Source organism: Linepithema humile, chromosome 4 (genome assembly GCF_040581485.1).
Source record: "Linepithema humile isolate Giens D197 chromosome 4, Lhum_UNIL_v1.0, whole genome shotgun sequence".
Lineage (NCBI taxonomy): Eukaryota > Metazoa > Arthropoda > Insecta > Hymenoptera > Formicidae > Linepithema > Linepithema humile.
In genome coordinates, this window is record NC_090131.1 from 20,222,974 (window position 1) to 20,243,184 (window position 20,211).

The 20,211-nt window shown below is 41.9% G+C and overlaps 1 protein-coding gene and 1 long non-coding RNA gene across 6 annotated transcripts in view; one reads left to right on the plus strand and one right to left on the minus strand.

The window, feature by feature from the left end:
- The window catches only part of LOC136999785 (uncharacterized), a 77,468-nt gene that overhangs the window by 49,881 nt on the left and 7,376 nt on the right, over window positions 1-20,211 (minus strand). The window lies entirely within an intron of this gene.
- Window positions 1-20,211, plus strand: part of grh (grainy head) — a 118,923-nt gene that overhangs the window by 24,254 nt on the left and 74,458 nt on the right. The gene's annotated exons all lie outside the window — the stretch shown is intronic.

A 20,211-nucleotide genomic window follows, 5' to 3' on the forward strand; every position in this document is an offset into this window, starting at 1 on the left:
ACGCCACACACTCAGCAAAAAACAGTCCCTTGCGTTTTCTCATTCCCTTTCTGTTGATCGTCTATAGCCGTAGGCATTAAAAAAAAAGAGAAAAGGAATATCAGGAACCATACCTTTCCGTTCACCCATGGCCTCAAGAAGGAAGTAAGGAAACGAGTTTCTCGCGAAAATTTTCGTTTCCTTTCATTTGCTTCATAAAATGCTTCATAAAATCGATTTTATAAATGTAAAATAAAACTGGTAACTTTCACATTTCTTTTCTAAATTATATGAATTTTATGAGAAAAGCAATAATTAGTATTAATTTTCAAGTAAATATAAAATGATTATCTCATCATGAGTAAACGGAGCAAGGTGTAAATCAATAATTATAGTTTATAAATTCGTTTCATAACCGTCAGCATATGAAGTGAAGAGAATATATATATATATATATACTCTTCTTTCTCGACTGGTCTCGTCCTTTTAATTCAAGTTTCTTCCAAGAGAAGATTATCCGTCAGAGCATGCGGATTGATCCATCTTAAATTGAGAACCTGTCTCTCGAATTTCGCCGTCGGGCGAGCAACTGCGAACGAGTTTAAGCCGTGGAATAAGTAGCTTAAAGGGGGACGCGCGGGGAAGACAGCTCTCGCTTTCGACAGCTTCCAAATCGACCAACTGAATTTTATCCCGGCAAATCGCGTGCCAATATTATATTATACTTACAATTAATAGCTATGTCTACAAACCTTTTGACATGATTACGAAATACGATTCTTTTTTCTCGATAATTGATGTACATTTAATTAAAATTGTAGATTTTAATTTACATAAAGCGCGCGCGCATCTATGAAGAAATTGTCAATGACGGAAAAAATTATATTTTTATCATAATCATAATTCCGAATTGACGTACGCGATTATGCGTTTGTATGTGCGTTACATATTAATGGCAAAAAGAAAAAATACTGTTATTTCACACGTGTTAATTTATAGTCTGCTATTTTCTGCTACCTCCTTTTGCACAATGCGATACAGCTCAATATACGCCTATGCACGTCGTTGTCTTTTTCAATTAGTCAAACGCTTCGAGATACGTCTCGATACGCTCACTCGAGCTAATCGATCGTTTCCAACGACAATGACGGCTTTCCTGCCATTTTACAAATAACGCACGACAAGCTGGCCCATTGCGCTGATCGATCACCGTCTTTCTTCCCCACGAATCACGGCTACGTTAGCCGATGTTATCGGCAACCGTAGGTACATGTTCGTACACCGCGCTAAAATAATGGATATTAATAATGTCGAAAGAGAGAGAGAGAGAGAGAGAGAGAGAGAGAGAGAGAGAGAGAGAGAGAGAGAGAGAGAGAGAGAGAGACAGTCGTCGCGATACAAACCTACAAACGTATATTTTTCGTAATTGCCTAATTCGCCTCCATCTGAAAATTTATGACGGTACTCCCACGCGCGCGCGTGAAAAGGCGCTGGTGGTTTTATCCTCGCGGCGCGTTCCGACTCTCAATCGCGGTGGACTGGCGGTTTTTTTTAACGCGCGTCGGGAAATTATAATGTTCGCGCGACGTCGGCTTCACACGTCGCTGATCACCGATGTTTTCCGTCAATGGGACGCGCAAACATAATCCCGTGTCCCATACCTACATGCAGGTCCGGTTGGCCGCGGTAACCACAATGGCGATCGTCTAATGGCGATGGACCGAGCGGCCGCTCGAGGGCCGCACGGCGGCGTAATCTATGTTAATGCGCCGGCGGAGGTGGTTGAGGTATAATAATAGTGTTTTCGAGGATGTGACGTCATATACACCGCAACGCTCGCGCGCGCAGGCACGCATATATGCGCTTTTCGTGGATTATTTATTTGACAGATCTCCCTACGGGGCGTTTCTACATTTATAACTCGGCATCTCCTTCTCTCTCTCCCTCTCCTCCTCTCTTTCTCTCTCCCGGGGTCCGTGTTCCGCCGTATACAGTCCGCGTCCGGTCGGCGCACCGGTGTAAGTTACCGGTGGCCTATTAACGCCGGCGTGTGGAAGCACGATATATATCCGCGTATACCTGCGGGCCCTCGGCGAGAATCGGTTTCGAGAACGCCCGCGCGGCATTCGACTACGACGGAATTTCTCAGCCCCGTTTTCCCTCACGCTTCTCTAGAAGCGCGAGCTACTCGCTGACGCGAGCGCAAAAGCGCTATATTATGTAAATTGCAAGCGCGGAGTGCTAAGCGATTATCAATTAACGTTTATGCGATCTTGTGCATAATATTGGAAAATTATACGGCCGCAAGAATGAACAAAATAAAACGCGATATTTAATAAATATAACAACAATATAACAATAAATATAACAACAAAACAGTTTATCATATTAATTCATACAAGTGTCATTTATAATAAACATTTGAATAAAATAACGATATTGGAAGTAAAATGCGACACCGAGTGGCTGTCGCATTACCGTAAAGGTTAAGCGGTAGGTTAATACAAACGCTTAAATATTTGTATGCAAAACGATGCGCTCACGAATTGCATGAGTTACCTCTTAAGTATTGGGTGTATAACAAGATTCTACAGACTCTTACGTAAAGCATATTGATCTGTAAAATGTTTGTATCATGCTGAATTTGGACTCCGTAAAATCAGGAATCGAACGTGATCATTTCGCACGTTAATCTTGCGCGTACCCGCTAGACCACAAGAGATCCGGGTTACCTCTTAAGTATATACTCGAAATAAAATCGCGTTCCTTCGTGAAAGCGCCGTCGGGTATCCCGCGAATTTTTGGATTACTGGAGGCCAAACGTTTCTCGTATGCGCGCCAAATTGCCGTAATGACGGTGCACCGCTGTAAAAACCGTTTCGTTCGTGGAAACGAGAACATAAACCGGGGTTTCGCGGCTCTTTCGTTTGTGTCCCTCATCGCATCCATTTCTTTATCCCGTTCCACGAAGTGACTCTATAGTCATTTCTCTAAAGATCTCGGAAAAATGATCCAAGTATAAAGAAACAATATTCTCTTCATATTCAACCGATTGATTATCTTGTGATGTTGCGTCATCATGCTATTGCGTTTATTATGTTTACGTCTGTGTAGAGTATTTCCATGTTTTACCATATTTTTTGTGACGGTATTGTAATATGCAGAAACTGTCACAAAAAAATATCGCGATAAGATTCAATCGTCTATCATGAAGCAATCAACGTTTCATAGCGATTATTAGGTAAGTTAATGATATCTTCACAGTTCGTTGAAATGTTAAAAAATATTTGAAAAAAAATGATATTTTTAAATTTGGCATTTCTAATTTGTACTTGTTCTATGTGATTACACATGATTATATGGAACGATGAGAAAAAAGTTTTTATTTAATATGCTCATTAACGGGAATGATTTGCGATAAATATCTCAGGAAATTGAGTTAAGTACTGTCTATTTTATGCCAACTTCGCGAAGTCACGGCTAAAATCTAAGATTAGAAATATCCGCGCCGCTTTCTGCGCCCGGTTCTTTTTAACAATCCTAATAATATCGATATAAATAAAATACGATTTGAATGGAGTCGCGAAGGTATATCTCTCTGTCGTAATTTGCAAATAGAAATCGGTTGACGCAAAGACAAATTCGTTCGTTTGCGTTTCTGAGTGATTATGATACGGCGCGCAACAGCGTAGATTGTACACGACGCGCGACAAATACGTGCGTGCAAGGGCCTCCGCTCTCGTGTGTGTCAGGCTGCTTGTGTTAACATATTTCCCCGCGGCGAGCGATATCTCCTTTTTTCCGCCCGCCTATCTTTTCCGTCTCTCTATTTCCATGCGTTCAAGCGAATTTGCATATGTATACGCATTGGTGAACGTTACGAACAGTTCCGCCGAGAAGTGAAAACAGCCGTCGATAGTCGGCCGGCCGGCCGGCCGGCTGGCAAGCCGATCTCTCGGCTCTTGCTCCCGACTTGTGAATCGGATCAGATCGGAACGAGAATCGTGTCTCGCCCCGATGTCGACGACGACAGCCTTCGCGTCGATTAAAGCCCGCACTTATGAATGCAAATTGAGAATGCTTATTGAACGAATGCTTCTTTGTCAATGCAAGAATCGATCGACTTAATATCCGACTTAATGGAGATCGTTATTACCAAGGCAGTGTATCTACGCTGCTATATGACTTTTCATTTTTATTATACGTACAATATCGACGCGAAAACGATCGCGGAGTTCTCGATTTTTATTCGATAGCGAGAATGTTCGTCAAGCATCATTAGTTCCGAATGCGTTACGCGAATCTTCGCGCTTCCGCTCGATGGAGTTTCTGCATCGAGCGCGCAGCGAGAACCATTTCGCCTTTTCTCAGTGGTTTCTCTTTCTCTCATTTGATAGAATACCTGTTACACGCATCGCTGAATGGCCGACATTAGATCGCAAATCGCCGGAACGCGAGAAACACAGACAGCGCCTTCGTTGCGCACTCGTACACGCTCCCTCGCACGATTTCAAATTCCTCTCTCGAAATAGGCAGTTTCGGGGTATAACTGTGTAAAAATGAGACCTTCCGGTGAGAAAGAAGCGGCTTTTGTTATTTCTCCGACCCTTTAAACGCGCATCCCCCCGCGGAAAAAATCCAATTAGTCGTCCTCCATCGTTCGTTCGTCCTCCGTATCCTTATACCGCGCACGGTGCCACAGGGCAAAAAGCCAAAATAAGGTGGACGCGTGCGTGCACGCATGCATGAAGCTGCGGCACGCATAGGACGCACGCAAGAAAATCCGCCCGATACATGCCCGCCGGGGCGAGACGCATGCTTCAATAATATCGAGGTACAGCTACTCCGCTTTTAATATTCGCAATGTGTCGTTATACAGATTTATGTATAATATTACCAAACTCTAGAATAATGTTTTTAATGTTAAAAAATTGGAAAATTAATTCTTTTTCTTTTCAATCGGTATACTACAAACATAAATGTATGCAATATTGTGGTGTAAATCATTATCATTTTATGACTAATTAATTTACAGAATTAATTTAAAGAATTTCCTTATAAATATGTAAAAAGAAAAATTCGTATCAAAATAATACGAATGTTTTAAACTCCTTCGTGACTTTTACGCCACCCTATGTGAAATAGTACACGACATACTTGAACATATTAGTTCTCTAATGGCGCAGCATCAGCATATTCCAAAGTGCGTAATGCGTGTATGTATGTGTGCGTCGTGCCGGTAAACTCCATGCATTTCCATGCAAGAAGCGCTCGTAAATTACCAGGATGCTACGTATGTTGAATGACTGGCGAGTGGTTAAAATCATAGCTGCGGGATGGAAAAAATCGCGGCGGCGAAGCGCCGTTGCCGCTCTAAAGAGACGCGTTTACGTCCTGCGTGATCATGATTTGTTTTCACGCTAGTTTGACGACACGGCGCTAGTTCATTCAGGATCGCGCGACCGGTTGAATACGAACGTGAGCGCGAGCCGGTATGAATGGAATTAAGTGCTGTCGATCGCTTCTTTACGCCGCGTGCGATCGCTTTCAGCTTGTCGCGCAACAATGAGCATATGAAACGATCTGTTTGGCATTTACCGAGTGAATAGTCTTTTGTATGCTAAGATATATGCGTGCTTTAATTCTGATGTGGTATGTTAAATCGATGTTGCGGAATATAACGTTAGAAATTATGATAACTGCAGCAGATAATCTTGAATCAATCGCGTACGGTAAATTTGCAATATCATTCAGAATTATTAAATTTCTAACTCATTTGTAATGTTAATTCAGATGTTTTTTTCTGATAAATCTAGAGACATTGTTACTTTTATACGAGGCTCTTCTCGTACCCACAACGCACCGCAAAACATTTTTTTCCTCGTACGATTCACTTGAAAGTAGATTCCGGAATGTCAGCCGCAAACTTCCGCTGATTAATGCACATTATGTACCTAAGCCAGCGCGAATGTGCAAGATCTAACTAAGAAATTATCAATAGTTATTAACAAGTATCTATTATTCTTCAGTATAATTTTTTTGGCATTCCATATTTTATTGTATTTGTTTAAAAAAAAGTAATTATATTAGAACCGAAAAATATTTGCAACTTTTGGTCGATTTTCGTAGTTCACGCCCATTGCCTTCATTTTGTCGCAGGTTCTTAGCTAGCTCAGATTCTTTGCTTTAGAAACAGATAAGCCTATGGCGTGCGTTCTGTGAATAAATGAATAGGTTTTATCCAATGCTAAAGCTCGCTACAAAAAATTTAGGCAAAAAATGGAGGCCGTGGGCGTAAAAAAAATGGCGAAAAGTTACAGGCTTTGCTCCACTCTAGCTAAAAAAGTGCTTTTTCTTCAGGAAATAAATTGTGAATGATTTACTTATGAAAGTAGACTTTCTTATTCTGCTGCAGTTTAATTTGACGTATCCGTGAATTCCTTTATTACAAGTAGCAATCTCTACAATAGCATTGTCAATCTGTCTCAGTCCACGTTGCAAGAAATACCGCGCCAGCAATTTAGCGTATAAAATGCGCTCCATAATAGATTGCGGAATGCGAATCGCGAGAAATGCTTGCGCGCAGGGAAATCTGCGGAGACGCAACGCGTTGTTCAACTTCGCGGACGTTCTGGACGCACCGTGACGTGCGTTCTGCGCGCTGCATTGTAGAACGGTCTTAACGTACGGAGATAATCCGATCGAGCATTGTGCGTGGTCGCGCCGCGTGTCGCGTCGCCGCGTCATCCGACGCAACGAGCGGACAGACTCGCCGCCGTTCACGGAGCATACTCTCGTACGAGAAACGAGCGTAGGTGAGGAAATAAGATGTAAGATAGGAGAGCCGATAGAGAAGGAGAACGGGAGGAGCACGCTACGCATACTACGTCGTCGGCGCACGCACACTCGGACGCGCACGCGAGACGGAGATGAGGTTCAGAAGACGGAGCGGGGCTGGGAGGAGGACAGGAAGGAGGACGTCGAAGGGCAAGATGGCCGCTGCAACAGCAACGGCGGCGGCAACGCGGTCCAGTCCTCCAAGGGGAAAAGCGTCGGATCTCCGTGCGTCGTCGTCCGTCTCTCCTTTTAATTCCCACCGCTGTCCTTCGTCTGCACTTGGTGCCTCCTTCATCCTCCTCTACCCTCCATCGCCCCTCGCCCTTTTTGCTTCTTTCCCCCCATCGTTCCCTCTTTCTCGGCCAGCTGTTTCTTTCTCCCTTTCTCTTCTGCTGCCAACTAGCTTTGCCTCGCACGCTCTCTTCGCGCTTCTCTCGACGACGATTCCTCTCTCTTTCCCGCTCCTCGCTTCTGACGCGCTCTTGCCGATGTTCGTCCTCTCACCATCTCCGTCTCGCCAACAACGCGATATTCCGCTCGTTCGTTCTCCAATAAGCTCTCCCTCCTCCGGGCGATCGCCATGATGCCACGTGATCGAGGAACGTTAGGAGCGTTTTATGCGAGAACGACTACCCAGAAAACCGGCGCAAAATCGCCGATCCGTACGTTTATCGAATTACGATGGTGCCTACCGGCCGACATCTGCCTCTCTGTCTGTCCCTGCTGTATTCGCAAGACTGTATTCCCTTCTAGCAATGGAAACGCGATAGAAACGCTTGGCTGTGCCTAGTGTGTTTTACCGATTATGTCGCAAACAACAGAAAACTGTTAGAAGATTAAAAATTGAAAGAGAAGTTTGTAAAACTCTTATGATTTTAATATTCCACGAAAAATAATTTGCAGTATTAATTTTTTTAATTCAAGATTTACATTGCGCCGTTCAGAATTGCAACTAAATAATAATTTTTATAGTGTACCATTTATAATTATGACAATTTTTATAACGAAACAACCAACGTAAAATTTAATTTTCTTTTAAAGCCGGTATATTAAATTTGATTTTTTGGGATTAAAAGAGTTAATAACGTATCTTTCTACCATTTATATTTATAACATTATCTACATGTCGCAAAAATAAGCGCTAAAAAACATTGCAATGTCCTCCGAACGACTGGCGTAAACTGGAGCAGAACACGACTTAACGAAGCGGTCTATCCTTTCCCGACCTAATCTTCGCGATTTTTTTATTCAATCTCGCCCGTATCGGCATGTATCGCAGTGCGACGATATCTCCGAAGTGAGATAAGAAACCGAGGAAAGTAAGCAATTAGCGCGTCTGAGCGACGCGTCGCGTCGCTCGGTCGTTAATTAGCGAGTACCGCGAGAATTTCGATACTTGGCGTGCCTCTCCCGTCAACGAGACACGGCGCGCCCACAAATTGCACGAGGAGGTAATCGCGAAATCGAGCCGCGCAAGAGAACGCGATTTTATAATTATCGGCATCGCCTGAAATTATTAGTCATTAAAGAGTATTGTCGGTCGTGTCGGTCGAATGGCCGAGCGTAATTGCGTGCGTTATCTCGCGAAACACCATATGTCTAGCGGCGAGGAATAACCGCGCTACGTATCTCCTGGACAACAAAGTAATAAAAAAAAAAAAAAAAATATCGATAGCCGCGGCGATGAAAACGAGAGAAACGTTCGAGTATTCGAGAACACGTAGGCACTTTGGACCGCGACATATCAGTGAACAATCATCTCGCAGATATGCATTCCTCAGCTTCCGATAGACGGCGGATTTTTATATGAACGGAGTATTAAGATAAGATATATGTGACGCAACAACAGAGAGAAAAAGAAAGACAGACTGCTTATTTCGTGATTGCTATCGGATTGCTTTTCGATATGTTTATAACCAATGTATCTACATTTAATTTATTTGTTGTGCTTGTTATACTTGCTTTAATCTATGTTTAATTATGTTGAATGATATTATTAATCTAAGCTCTAAGCATGTTATTCTACTGATTGTGAGTTTATTTTCTTCCTGTATTTCTTCGTAAATATTAATGCAATAGTTACGTAAACGAACATGTTTCGCGTCGCAACAGAAACGAAGGAAATACATTAATCGACGATATATGTTTTACAAATCGAGCAGATTACAGCTCCCGGGTTTGAGCCGCCTCAACTGATTGTATTATATTAATTACAGCGTGATCGGGACGGTGAGGCGCAACAGCGGCTGGAATGAAATCGAGAAAAAGCCGCGATCGAACGGAGAATGAAGGAGGTAGAAAGGAGTCACAGATCGTTTGTCATCGGGCGCGCATTAATTTGTACAATTTCGCGATCCGCGATCGCCGGCGGAAGGGATAATTGCGACCGATTTGCTCGCGCTGATCTCGCGCTGTCTATCTAGGAACGCGATCGCGTCTTTTTGTTCGCCATGTTACGGAAAGCCCATGGAAACGTACGAGCGTGCGGCCGGAGCGCCCGCGAGCCGGCCGTCGGATACACGTAATAACACCCTTTAACGCTGGTACACGCTTGGCAATAATGTTGCAACGCGTCGGGGCCCCCGGTGGGTCCCCGGCTAATCCCTCAACGGCCGTACGCGCGTTTCCGACGCACAGAGAAGGCTAGTGGACGCGCCTCCGCTTAGTCCGGACGTCCAATAAGTGATTTCACGGCAACAAATCTCTCGGCGCGGAACGAATTTTCCTTCGATCGCGCGGAAAAACCGCGACTCCCTATCTATCTCTCTATCTGGACTCGCGTCTCATTTTGCTCTCGCTGGCCGAGCGTAACACGGGTGTCTCACCGTTGATTGCGGTTTGCCCGGATAAACGGTAGTATCACGGTCTCGCTCGATTTCAGATTGCGATCCGCGCCCCTCTTTTTTTCTCCCTCCCTCTCTGTTTCTCTCTCTCTCTTTCTCTCTCTCTCTCTGCTACTCTCTTACTCTTCTATCGATCATATATTGTAATATCATATGTTATTATATGCTTGTTATTAAATCTAATTTATTGACACGGAAAGTTCGGTGAACCGTAGATTAATAAATAAATTTAGTGCACTGCAAAAATCTAATGTTCACATTAAAATTTTATGTATGTAATTATTTTTATTGTAATTATATAGAGAGAGAATTTTAACATATAAAACAACTCTTGAGAGGCAAAAGTTCTTTAAACCTTGTTCTTTCTTTGCTGAAGTATTCTATCTCTGCTGTTGCAATTGACTTCATGTAGCAGCATTTTTTGCAATGACGAAGTGCAACCGCAATAACTATGGCAGTTTCGTAATAACACGTCGGATAACTTCGTAATCCAAAAGCTGGTAATGCGATATTCGTTTCCGCGTATGCAAAGAAAGCGGCCACGCTCTGCTTGACAATTATCTGTTACGTGAATTAATTGAACGCCTTATCTTCGCTTGTCTTCGTTGTCGGCAACAACTTCAATTTATATTTTATCAAAACGTGTCTGCATTTATCTTTTATCGTTATAGAAAAAGTTATATAGTATTCAATATATATCATTTACTTTTCTTAATGTAATTAAAATGAATATTCAATGATACAGAAGACAATAAAACCAAAAGCGCGATTGTCGAAGTGCAACAACTACAAACTATTATAAAACAAAATACAAAAAATGTGTTTTGTCTAGAAATTTAAACCGTCTTTAATTTGACATAAGGATATACAGAACAAAAGGAAGTTTAGGTTACATGAGAAATATTAAAAATATATAAAAATGCTTTAAAAATAATGAAAATTAATATATTTCTCGTTTTTATTGCCTTCTATATCATTGTTTATTTTTGAAAAACCACGCGCTACATTAAGAATTAAGAATTATTATATCATAATATGAACAAATATGTATATATATATTATTTTTTTAATGCCCTCGAAGTGAAGAGTTCAATAGCTATAGATAAGAGTCAACTGAGTTGAAAACTATCACAAAGCGCAATGCCGAAGGCAGAAATTTAATAATAGCTTTAAGATATGAGCAGTGATGAGCGGCATTACTATCATTCCGTGCTTTTGCTCCTTTCATTTTCGCCAGCCGATGGATGCTTAATATTAGTGATTTAATAATAACTGTTATAACGATTTATTACACCAAATGCGTACATATTATTCGCGATTACCTCAGAGGCTCTCATTGCCTAAAAAATTTCGATTGTCGCGGTAAGTTCACGTATAATGTTCAGTAATTATTGATATGTAAGACCATTCACACAATTGACACGTTGAAACTCGCAGTAATTTACTTCCATTAACGTCTTAAGCGCATTTCGCTGAATGGCAATCATAAGCGCAACGCTTGTCAAAATCTGACACCGGTTACAAATCGTAGACGTTATAGACGCATTCTGGACTTCAAGACGGTTTGATTAATAACGCGGTGCGCTAACACAAATCAATGGACATTTCGAACGTTAATCTGTCGATCAATTCACGATCGTGAGCTTAATAACGCGTATCCCGGCGAGATACTCGATGAACATAACGGTGACGATCGTTACCATTCCATCGACAGTTATCACTCAGCCGAGGGAATTCCCCGAATGATCTCCGCGTGTCGAGATAATCAACGCGCCGTAGGACGCGTTGTGAAAATCGTCGCCCACAATGACAGCAACAAGAGCAAACGCGCTCACACGCGGGGTTTGTTAATGAGAACGCCGATAATCGACCAATTCGAGAACGGCTCGTTAACGAGCCAACGCGCGTTATCCTCGATTTACCACAATTTCGCAGCGACCGTTTCGCGCGCCGCGATATTTCATCGGTGTCTCCGCGATCGATATCCATCGGCGGCGATAATTATCGGCGTTCGTCGTGGCGCGTCGTCCGGGATACTTTACAGCCACCGCGCACTTACCGGTGCAATTATATAGGCGGTTAATGAATGGACGAGAAATTGGCGCAGCCGCGATGTATTTCATAACCGGTGGTCGTAATTAATAAAACCGTATCTGCGAGCGAGCGAGAGCAAGCGGCGTAAGTACTCGACGCCCCACGCGATATTCAAATGCGCACCAGTCGCATTTCTCATAAAGCGGAAAGCCCGCGATTAAGGAAAATCGTCGCTGGAATGTCGTTCAATCTTATGGTTATTAAAAGCGGAAGCGGAGATGAGAAAAACGTCAACCAATCGATCGATACGCCGGATGGATGATGAAACACTAAGCGATGTCGCGCCTGAGGAATTTAGATGAAGGATTATTTACTTAAGATTCGATAAGATTATCGTGGATTTATGCACATCGACAAATTCCGCTATAAAACTACTCAGCGTGAGATAAAATTTATTTTTAACAAAAATGCAGTTGCTACAAAGTTAACAAAAATATCTCTCACACTCCTGCACTATAGATTAATCGTAAAAAAATACCTTCCAAACTGTTGTGCCAATTCACAAAGATAATGGGAATTTTGAGTATTGTGAATGTCGAGTGGAAGCGACAAAAACAGACATTCGTGATGGACAAACAAAAGAGAAGCAAGAGAAAAAGTCGAAACTAAAAAAAAAAAGCGCTTCTGGCGGCAATAAACATTTGTCATTCGCATTCGGAAACGCGCAGGTGATTCATCCGTGGCCCTAAAATAGACGTGATGCGCCGCCGTAGCTGTCTGAGATTTCGGTCTTAAATTTTAGCAAGTCACACTAATCGCTGTTTTTTTTTCCGGGACAAACCCCACGTTCGAGACAAATACAAAGCCAGTTTTTTTTATTGTTGCCTTACACGCTGCGAGAGAATCTAATTCTAAAATAATAGTCACGAGATACGATATAATGACAGTTAAAAAACAGACATTATTTCAACACATAAAACACAAAAAAAGACACGACTCACATCGCATTAGTGAATATCTAAATGTGTTGTGCTGGATTCAACATTTTATTGAACACTTATTTCTAATCGCATATTGTTAGCCGTATCTGCATCAATCTCGTATCTTTGTCAGCATCAGTCAACTAATCATGATGTTCCTCTTTGTCAACATATATTATATTCATTCAAAATACCGGAAAACTTGAAGATACAAAGAAAAGATAAAAGTCGTGCTGCTGGTAACTGGTTTATGACTCGAGATATAACTACGGTACGGATAGCAGCATGGTATGTGATAGTAAAGGTACGGTTTCATTCATGAAATCTCAGATATCGTTCGAGCAAGCGGCGCGACTCGGCGCGCAAGTGATTATCTTAACCCGGTCTTCGTGAGGTTAATGATCGCCTAAGGGTCGCGCTAAAACACCCTCGATGCGGTTAGCGCATCTCGTAGAAATGAGACGAAGAGAGACGGCGGGAAGAATGGAGAGAGACGAGCAAACGAGAAATGAGAGAGAAAAAGAGCAAAAGAGAACGAGGGAGAGAGAAAGAGAGAGAGAGAGAGAGAAAGACAGACTCGTGTGCAGAACAAGTGCAGGCCTGGTCTCGGCGGCTGCAGGCGGGCAGACAGGTTGTCCAGATTCCACGGAAGGTCGTTTGCTTTGCTTACCGCGGGTCGCGAGAGGCAGTCTTGAACGCTGGGGCACTTCGGACGGCAACCGTACCTAGAAGCGAGAGGAAGAGGGAGAGAGAAGAAGGGAACGAGAGAGTGCAAAAGCGAGAAGGAGAAATAGACGACGCAGGTCAGACGCGGGGGGGAGTCCAGCCGCAAGTAGAGAAAGAGACGCGGCGGTGACACGCATACGCCCGAGCGTTATGTTTACACGCGACTCCGCGCAGATACTCCGTGCAGATGCTCGGGGCAGACAATGTATGCGTTTTCCCGTCTATCTGTCGCTCCTCTTCACTTTGTCGTCTTTACATTTTTCTCTTTTCCGCGTATTGATCTATGAGTGTAAGCGGACCTCTCTCGCTGCTGTCGGTCGGTCTGTGACCCGGTCTGGCGTAACTGAATAGACTTCGAGTAGTTAATTTCCTCGCACATGTACATATAATCGCGCATGTGTACGTTTCTCGCATGACGCGAAACGAAGATGCCGATATTTGCTTTCTTGATATCTTTTAAAACCGGTATTATTTTGATGAAAATTAGAGACGGTATACCGTTACAATCAAAGTTCCAAATATGGAATTATAATATTGATTGGGCAATATTATTTAATTTTTATCTGCAATGTTGCATTGCAGACTATTATTTACACTAGAACGACCGAAGCAGACATTTTAATGACCAAATAATTTTTAACAAGGTATATATTTTCACCGCTTGTAAAACAGCCTTTCACACAGTTTCTCACCAACTTTTATTAATGATAGCGTTTTGTAATCTGAAGATCAATATTTCATCTTCTCCTCGCATATGATAAAAAACGGGTTTTTAGTTCTATAACATATTTCTGTCTAATGCAAACTAGATAATCTATCTAATATAGACTTCTCTCTATATATAAAAACTACCCAAAAAATTATCTCTATATTTAAACAATGAATGCATATTTCTTCGTATACATTTCTACAGCATTGAGAATTTGGTCTCTTCGAAATTATATACGGATTCTATTCTTGTCTCTCTCGACAAGATGATAAAAAAGGAAGAGAAGAGCGGTGGATTCAGACACCGGATACCCACTTCTCCACTGATTCTCCACATTGACTGCCGTTAACCGGAGAAAGCTCCGGCCGACGTGTGGGTTTATGCGTGGCGCGGCTCGCGTGTGTCGCTTACGGATTATTCGCGCATGGGTGCACGTGGTATACCGGCACGCTCGTATCCGGCGGGCTCATGGGTGTGTTCTTACCTCGCCCCGTGGAATTCCTTATAGGATCTATCCGCGTTGCTTCCCGGATACTGAACAAACGCGACGTTCTCTGGTTCTCTCGAAAGATCGCTTGGGAGCAATGCATTTTTCCCGTTCTGATAAATCGAAGAAAATTGCACGATCGTTTCGCGAAAGTGGATTATTATTACGTAGAAGCAAATACGCGGTTTGCACTTCACATAACAGTATTATATAACGTAAAGAACGGTGCGAGAAGCAATGATTATAACGAGGAAATTAATCTAGCATTCAAATACGAGAAGATAGATGTGAAAAATCGTTCGCGCTCAACCTGCAAAACACTATTAAATTCGAGAAACAAATAGCTAAAAGAAATATAGCTGACAAAATTTAATAAGTAATACAAACTACCGTCAAGATTTGTATCAGGCTGATAGTGAATTATGATCATTAATCAGAATGTAGAATTTAGATAGTTTAACTTGACGAGTTACGTCACACGTTAATCAGGTTCCAATAGAATTCTCTCTCTTCGAGAGAGAACTATCAGTGGATATCTATTCACGACGGTGAGCTGCCGGCGGTAGTATGATACGGAAGGTTCTCCCTCAGTTGCGTACAACAAAAAGCACACCTTCAGGCACATTTCATTTTCGCCTCATTCTCAGCCGATGAGTGCCAGGCTCAATGAAGAAGAATTCAGCGCTAGCGCGGAATAGGATGGACGGGGAGGGAGAGAAAGGAGGCAGCTGTCCACGGTCGAATCCACGCGGTCAGGTTGCTTTTTTAGCCGCCGCGTGAACGACAGCCACGAGAAGGGAGCACAATCGGTCGGAATTAGCGAGCCTTGTGCTATCTCGCGTATTGTTCGCGCAGAGCCGCGTACGTATGTGCGTGCATATCGGCTCCACGCCCTCGGACGTCGTCATCGTAGCGAGCACGAGCAGCTGTTTTTCCTGCGTCACACGAGAGGAATGCCTTTGATTTACGACGGTTGCATTTGCGCGCGACGATTGCGACTTTGCATGCTCGCAAAGTGGACGAAAGCGAGAATGCAGGGGTGGGTTTTTATCACCCCGTCCTCCGGAGAGACGCATGCTCGTTATCCGACAACATCACGCGTAATTATGAAAATCGACTTAAATCCTCGTTTACGCATTGCTTTTTATAAATCTGTGTGTTGAGAGTTCCTTCATAGTATCGCTTAATCATTTTCTTTTCTTTTTGCGAAATTACAAATTCGTAAAATAAAGTTCACGCAAAGTGCTAAAGGTAATGCAAACATAACGTACGCTTGCAATATAATTGAGTTAATGTCGAGGTATCATCAAGAAAATCCACTGGGCAATTTTCTAGCCACTGTTCAAATAATGATGATTGAAGGTTTGATGTATGGTCGCAACAACTACGGCATGTCACGAATAGCAAGAAGTTATAACTACGAAAGCACTATCTTTTAGTTAGAAGTACGAAAAATTTACCTCCTCGATGCTATCTCCACCTTAATGAAGGCACTTGCCGGCTGAAGAGGTTTGCGTACTCTAAAGACCCGAAGAGCTAAACCGGCGGTAATATAATTACCAATAGAGACACCTATGCCGGAAAGGTCGAAGGTGAGGAGTCAGACGAAGAGAGATACCTGGTCCTCCAGGTTAGAGAGTTGGAGTGAGTTCATTCTTTATCATCCGTAAAAACAATATATTGAAAAGTCTAGAGAAAGCTTCGGAACCGCGAATAAATTAAATCAACGAATCAACATCAAGAAGATGAATAATGAGTTTTAATATATGGAATATCCAGACAAAAGTCTAATGTTGTCGTAACTAATTGTCAATAAGTAACTACACACACATCTACAGCGGAATATTCAAAGAGAAGACACAGCAAGAAGGATAAGAGTCAAATTGACTTTTTGCAGTCGCAATCGTTCTTCATTTGGAGAAACAATTTAAATATCTCATCCAGCATGAAATATGTAATGATTTAGAAAACAGATTCGAACACTGGCAATTATAAGTATACCCGCGAAACGGAAGTGTACTCGCCAGCAGGATACGAAGAGTTAAGTAGGTACGACTGATAATTCGAAAGATGCACGTATACATACGTGTAACGAGAACGTAATAGTATGTAATTATATATTGACGATTTTATCTCGGACAATTATCGTATATTATGCGCCATAAACAACATGCACGGCTGAAATCCTACTTCGATCTCGAAGCTGAAATCGAAGTACTCAATCGATTAAACCTTGAGCAATGCGTTTATATTTAAAGTCAATAATTTCGTTCAGTTAATAAAAGCTTCTATAAGTTATTTCTATAAATGCTTGCTATTCTTACATTCCAATTATACATACAGCTTTCCATTATTTTAAGTACACGTTTTTATTATCTTATATTTAACATATAATCATATTATGTGATTAGAAATATCGCTTTAATTGTCACCACAATTTAGTACACAGACTCTAAAGATTTTATCAGTCGCATTAATCATACTATTTAGTAACTGATAAAACATACTGAATGCTTAATTATTTATAGATTATCTCAACTGAAACCAGACACCGATTATCACTCGCAAATGGCGCTACATCCAGATTTGTCTAATACCGTGCGTTCGGTAACGGTCGCGAGTCACGAAAGATTACAAATTCAAGTGCGTGTTTAACGACTTGCCATGGATCTCCGCTTTACGATCCATAATTCAGCTTCCACGGTTCCTTCCAGGCAAACAGCCCGATAACAGAAACTCGGAATTAATCGAGAAACCGTGACTCTCTCTCCCGACTCTCCGATCTCTTTCTTATCTCGTCGTAGTTGAGTCAAGTCAGTACACGCGATCAAGTTGTCGCGATCAGCGCGCAATGATGTTTGCTGGATCTTGTTTCACTGATCACCACGTTGTGAACTCGTTGAATTAGCCTAACGATCGTACATACTCTATCGCCGGCTCTAAAATGGTCCCTCGCGCGATTGGAACGCGATAACCCGCAGCCACGTTCAAAATCAGCTCACTCCTTAAAATGGCTTGAGACGATCGTTTTCTCTATATCGTGCGCGCCTAATCGATACCGCGATCTCTCGACAATTATTCGATGAGTTTAATTATCTTACGAAGTCCAAGTGTACAAATGTTCATTAATGGTGTCAATGTAAACATATTGAACACGTAGAATCGCTCAAGGCGAAATATTAATCAGTTTATTCCGTAAAACTGGATTCTTTCTCATTTTCTCACGTTCGACGGTGAGAATCTATGCCGAAATCAATCTTGCTGCGTAATATCGATAAATCTTTATAAAATCGTGCCCGATTAACTGTTCTTGAAAATTAATTAACTTGAGCAGAAATTTCTGCCACTTGAGTTTCATACATTCATCTTTTTACAATGTAAATTTATTCGGAATGTTACACGATTTCTGCATTTGCATGTGCTAATATTTTCAAAATCACTTACATGAAAATTTAAAAATATTACTTTAAATATCATTTAAATAAAATTTACAATCTTAACAACAATTTTTGCGGAAAGAAAAATTTAACCATTTTTCATGTGCAAGATTCTTCGAAGCATAAAAGTAATTTTCAAGCAGAACTTTGTCGCAATTTTAACAATCGGGCGGCGAGTTAGCTTTGCAATTACTTCGCGCGATAAGTATTATCTACGTGTGTCGTATCATTTTCCGAACCTGCGTAGCAGGTTTCAGTAAGCATAAAATGCATCGTGTGCGTAAGCCGTATGCTAACGAGAATGCACGCGTTTTATCGAGAATTTAGCGTTCTCTCTTCCGAGGATTTTCAAAGATAATCAAAGATCCTGGATCTTCATAACAAAACTGACACGCTCAAGTGTAATTTAATAAATTTCGTAGCGCCTATCACGAATTAACTTAAGAATCGCGCGGACCGTATCGGAGACAATAAAGCGTACTGACAATTATGTCACGATAAGTCACGGCGCACCGGCCGCGAGTTTTATCTTTAGTGTAGGTCGAAGTGATTATGTCGTACAGTGCTCGTTATAATGAAACGTATTATCGGGAGAACTTCCTTATATAAATGAAGGGCGCGCGTGTTCGGTGAATGCGCTTTCACCCTTCGTTTATACAGCGATTCGTTTCGCGGTTGGGGATGCAGCGACATTCTTATCTTAATGCGTGAGAAATAATTTGTTATTTGCCCAACTTTGCGTATTAATCGTCTCTCATAAAGCGCGATTCGATTGATATTGTATAAGTCTATGATTTCCAAAATAATATATTTATGCGTTTATATTTATGTATTTATCAGTCAATACTTGTTGTCTCGAAACTCTCACATCTCTCTCACGAACAGTTCAATTGAGAAAATCAATCTACTCTTAATGCAATAGTTCGCACATTAGAAAGCCACAACCCGGGGTCAAGTCATTCAAATTGCATCATAATGTTGTAAGTTCAATAAAGTGCATGTGACAGCACTATTCATTCCGATAATAAAGGCAGACGCGTCTAACTATCGCGGCGGGTGCCTCGCAAAGCAAGACATAGACAAAAGCGAAACGCACCACACGATGAAAGATACAGTTCGCCGGAGAACTGACGCATGTTCGCTGCGTGACATTTGACCCTAAAAGATGTTCATAAGTTCTGACTAGACCTCTTAACCTCCCCGTGTCGTATTAGAAAGTCATTATATCAAGTTTTCCCTATTCGCATTTAGTCTGCAACGCATATTCGAGTTATAAAACTTTCTGATCGTTGTATCAAAAACAATCGTTATCAATCATGAATGGACACGCAGTAACAAAGATGTCAGGCAAGCTATTAACGCATACGCCAGTCAAGAACGTTACATGAGTTACGATTTACTCGGAGAAAATTGACTTTACAGATATTTTCAAGATACTCGAACGCAAGCATCGCGAGTATCTAAAACTTTTTTCTCTTTCACTTATTTAACGAAATTCTACCTAGCTGCATAGATCTATCTATCAATCGTGGAGAAACCATCATGTCATTGGAATAGTGAAAATAATTTCCGTCAATTTCCAAGAAAGTTTTAGAAAGAAGATGCGTATTGACTGGCTTGAATTTTCATAGTTACATCGCAACTAATTTGATTTCAAAGTTGCCAAAGTGACGAATCATTTGTGCTATTCAGTATAACTTTCAAAGAATCTCCCATCCTTCTCTATCCCCTTTTTCCTTCTCCGTCATCATCGACAATTCCCGTCGATTTCGCGACGTCCTTCCGAGGAACTCGCTCGATCCGCCTCCAGGTATATCGTCGACAAGTGTGTATGCGTGCTCGCGACACGCGTGCACGGTGTATATGAAGGAGAAAAGGAAATATACCTAACCTAAGCTAAGTCTATTTATCGTGCGGAGTACCGTGCATCCGATATAGAAAGAGCGAGAAAGAGAAGGAAGAGAGGGAGAGTGCAAAGAAACGGCGCAGAGGAGGAGTGCGTGCCTCGGTCGTGGAGAGAGGGGAAGGAAAGAGAAAAAGAGAGTAGAGCGGAGACAGGGCGTGGTCCAGCCTTGCTCTTACTTATAATTATATTTATTCGCGCAGCATGTACGCACGTACGTGGCTATAGCCATTGATATACGATCGTGGCGAGGTCTCGGCTTACCGCGAGATAGTC